This window comes from Dipteris shenzhenensis, chromosome 31, assembly GCF_047967505.1.
Source record: "Dipteris shenzhenensis isolate YYH24624 ecotype China chromosome 31, Dip_SZ_1.0, whole genome shotgun sequence".
NCBI lineage: Eukaryota > Viridiplantae > Streptophyta > Polypodiopsida > Gleicheniales > Dipteridaceae > Dipteris > Dipteris shenzhenensis.
In genome coordinates this window covers 35629345-35634277 of record NC_141626.1, presented here as the reverse complement: position 1 = coordinate 35634277, position 4933 = coordinate 35629345, and positions in this window count along the sequence as shown.

The following is a 4933-nucleotide window of genomic DNA, read 5'->3' as shown; positions in this document are numbered from 1 at the left end:
GGTTCGGTAGGAAGCTGATTAAGCAAATAGTTAGCTGTAGCTATTGCTTCTGCCCAATATTGATTCGGAAGATGCTTTTCACTAAGCATTGCTCTAGCACTGTCTGCCAAAGTCCCATTCTTCCTTTCAGCTCTTGCATTTTGCTGAGGAGTATCTGCACATGTGAATTGTCTTCGAATGCCATGATTTTTGCAAAAGTTCATGAATGTTGAAGACATGTATTCACCTCCTCTATTTGATCTCATGACCTTGATCTTTTTGCCTGTCTGGTTTTCTACCATGGCTTTGAATTCTTGAAATCTGGAAAACACTTTAGATTTCTCTTTTAGAAAGTAGACCCAACAATATCTACTGTAGTCATCGATGAAGGTCAAGTAATAAAGTGAACCATTGATGCTGCGGGTCTGGGCATAACCCCATACATCTGTATATATCAAATCAAGAATACCTCGTGCACGAGAGGTACTTCTGACAAAGTTGGTTCGCTTTTGTTTGCCAAAGCAGCATGCTTCACAAACTTTTCCAAGAAACTGTAGCTTCGGAATCCCAATTGCCATATTCTGATTCCTGAGATCTAACAAGTACTTGAAATTGACATGACCATATCTCTTGTGCCATTTTGTAGATAGTGGCATCTGTTGCATTTGAGCTAACATGGCATGCTTATCTGGTACTGTAGCTAGCATTCTATATAAGCGTCCTTCCTTGACACCTTTTGCTACTAGCTGACATCTTTTGGATTTATCTCTGATAGTGCATTCATCACCGTCGAAGATGATTTTGTAGTTGTGTTCCGTCATTTGACCTACTGACAAAAGGTTCTTACCGAGCTTTAGAACACAGAGCACATCTTTGACTAATCCTTTTGTACCAGTGAAATTGTTCATAGGGATAACACCTGTCCCTTGAACTGGATTTGGTGTATTGTCTGCTATGTAGATGACATTTTCCTGTCCTTCTAATGGCTTCATTTCTGTGAACCATTCCTGATGATTTGTCATATGAGATGATGCACCGTTGTCGATGTACCAAGGATCCTGTTCAACTTGGTCGACTTGATAGCTGAAATCCTCTTTGGGATTGAAATCAGTGTCTAGGTACACTGTCTAGGTACACTGTATCAGTCTGATACAATTCCTCGCTTGCAAGAAACATAGTTCCATGTTCATTTGCAAAATGACTGTGACTAGAATGTCCACCACGATGATTGCCTCTGCCTTGGGAATTCTCTCAATTACTATTGGATTGACCGCCTTGGTCGTATTGCTTCTTGCGGCAATCGCTTTCATAGTGTCCAAACTTGTCCAAACTTGTCCAAACTTGTGACAGTAGTTGCACTGAATGTTTGACACATTGGTGGATGCATTCCCTCGTCCTTGGAATCTTCCTCGATTGGAATGATTTCCTCTTTGTTGATTTTGATGTTGAGGATGAGGATGATGCTGATGCTAATTCTAATTTTGATTTTGTTGGTGATGACCACTTTTCTGGTATGATCTACCTCTGCCTCTACCTCTGCTTCTATCTGAAGCTATGAATGCCTGATCATTAGAATGACCTTTACGTGCTTGAATTGCCCCAAGTCCTGATTTCTTCACCAAGTAGAACTGACTGAAGTTCTTCTAGTGTTGAAATTAGAATCCTGGATGTGTTCTTGGACTCGTAGAGAGCTGCGAACATATCCCATGCTTCTTTTGATGTCTTGACTGTGTTGAGTTGTCCTAGCATGACATCTTGCACATTCTGCTTGATCAGGTGATAGGCATACTTGTCTTTCTTATCCCATTCTACTTGAGCTCGGGCAATGGCAGGATCTGCTACTGGTGCGAAAACTGTTTGTGTAGATGTAGATCCCGATGTAGATCCCGTTGCGGGTGTTGTGACAACAGATGGAGTAGAGCTACTGGTAGCTGGATCGGCCAATGGTCTAGGTGTAGACCCATCAACATACTCCCATTTGTCCTGAAGTACAAGAATGGTCTCCATTCGGTATTTCCATGTACCGTAATTGGAGTTGTCTAACTTAGCAGATGCTTTCAGATTGAGGTTGGTAGTCGACATGGTGCAAGAAATGTACTCAAAAGTGTCGTGAAGATCTCTGTATGAATCAATTGCAAATACACTGTCTATGCCAAGTGAAGTCTCTATACTGTCAGTGAAGATATAACTGCAGTATATAAAATCTGATCTGTATTACAAGGCTTGTGGCAATGATGTCAGGAATAGCCAAGAGGCTTTACAAGGCTGAAATGATGTGCACGATGCCATGAGATAGCCGAATAGGCTTTACAATGGTGGCATGTGTGTGTGAAATCAAATGCTATCTGCCCACTGAATCAATCTGCAATGCCTCTGAACTCTATGAAGTCTGCTCAATAAACTGATGAACGTAAGGTTTCAGGTAATGTAATGATGTGAAACCGTATGTGAGCGTATGGACTGACTCCGAGTAGGTACTAGTCGGGAATTTCGGGCATGGCTTAGATTGGCAACTTGGGGAAATTCAAAGCGTCCCCTCTATGGCGATCTAGTCTACTCTGATCTAGATCTAAACCAACCATCAATCGATGAAAGAACAACAAATAATTCCTTTTCTTTTGTTCTTTTTAAGTGCTAGGTTAGATGCGTCGATGTAGAGGCAAATGTGCGTGAAGGAAGTGGTTTTGTTAGCGAGGCTCAAATGTGAGTGTAACTTGCGCCGAAATGTGCACGTGACGTGACGAGCGCATAGAGCACGAAAAAATGGGCTACTTTCCATTTGGAATGCCCTCAAATTCTTCCTGGATCAAGAGATATGACTTGATCTAGGTGGAGGGGCAAAAGGAGTGCAAATGTGCTCAATGATGATGTGTCACTGTGAGTCACATGCAATGATGATGTGTTACTGTGCCTAGCAAGAGGTGTGCCTGTGAAGCCTATGCTGAGGTGCCAGGCGTGGTCACATGCAATGACTGTGAAGAGGTAACTGTGTCTATAGGGGTCAGTGTTGACTGGACAATTGAGGTGGCACTACTGACTCAGCTTTGATTGATGAGGTGTCAGAGGTGCCACATGTTAAATTTTTAACCAAACCTTGTTGTGGTTACCCAACCAAGGGTTAACTGGACCCGGGGTTAACTTGACCAACCCTATTCTTTTTTTGACTCTAGGTCAAATACACCCAACCATGGTCAACTGTTCATGCAATCGACTATGTGTCTAAGAGAAAAAGTGTGAGTGCACATGACCTGGTAACTAGGTAGGAACTAACTATATGCTTTTTTTGTTGTTTTTTAGATTTCATAGGGCAGCTAGGACTCAGGCATCACTTCTGAGGCCTAGGTTGAAATTGGTTGATGCTACCTATATTTGCTCTACAAAGACGTACATATGCAAGTGAGTGCTCGTCATACAATCTAATACTTAACTAAGGAAGAATTGGGTTTCCCAAATCTTCATTTTTGTTGGGGATGGCTTGGGTGTTAAGTAGTAGTGCTTCAGTCGGCTCCTGTTTATGATTGTGTTGAATTGGACTCCATCCAATGTTTCTAGCAGCACAGCTTTGATCGGATTCATTTTTCTTACTCAATAGGGTCCTTGACCTAGATACTTGAGTTTTCCTTTGTGTACTTTGGCATTGTAACCATGCCTTTGTTCTACATTTTTTTGTTGTCATGGCAGGGTAGGTGACTAATCTGGTCTCTGTATGCTTCTCCAATTGATAGGGTCTTTCTTTTAGGGATGCATGATCTCCCATGTGTTCCTGTACTACTATGCATAGACTTGATATTCCAAATTCTAGTGGGACCATAGCTTCAAGGCCGTACACCAATTGAAAAGGTGTATTCCCTATATTGACCTTGAGTGTGGTTCGATATGCCCATAAGGCTGCATTTAGTTTCTCTGCCCAATCAGAATGTTGTGGTTCTAGTTGGTGAGGATAATGCATAATATTTTGTGGGTGGATTCAGCCTGTGCATTCCCTTGGGGGTAGTAGGGTGTGCTTTTTCTATGGATTACCATAAATCCAGACAAGAGTTCTTGGATTACCTCATTGACAAAATGTGTGCCTCTATTTGACACAATTTTAATGGGACATTTGAATCGGGTGATCACATTCTCATGTAAGAATCTTGCTGTGCTTGTGGCATCTCCCTTTTTGACTACTTTAGCTTCAGCCCATTTGGTAAAGTAATTAGTGGCCAAAATGATGGAGGGTGCCTATGTTCCTTTTGCTGCTGGATGGATGGGACCCACATAGTCAATCCCCCATTTTTCAAATGGTTTTTGTGCAACAATTGTTGTTAGGGGATTGTGTTGTGTTTTAGTAGTTTGTTGGCATACATCACAACCTTTGACATATTCATTGGCATCTGCCCAAAGTGTTGGCCACCAGTAGCCTACGAGGAGGACTTTTCTTGCTATGGCTTCCCCTTGGAAGTGTCCTCCTACAATGCCTTCATGGACTTCACTCAGGATTGGCATGATCTCATGAGGCATTACACATCTTAAAACATGGTCCTTGCCCATCTTGTACAGTTGTCTTGCAATGAGTTGATAGGGTGTAGCTTTTAAAATTAGTTTTCTGGCATCCACTGCTTTCATTTCAGGGGGTGGTCTTCCTACCATTAAGTACCCAATGATATCTGCACACCAATCTAGAATAGCATCTATCTAAAATAGCGTGGCATCTAGCAAGTCATCTTCTACTCCACTGGCTTCTTCTCCCAAGTTGACACAAGACATGCAATCGGCAATGTAGTGGACCACTATTTTGAAGTTGAATTCTTGAAGCAAGAGGAGCCATCTGGTTATTCTGCTTGTTGTACATGGACGGTTCATCACAAGATAAAGCAATGGTCAGTGTAGAAGACAAAATCATTTGCCAATAGATAGTGCCGAATTGTCTTAGCACTATACACCATTGCTAGGGATTCTCTTTCTGTGGTGGTAT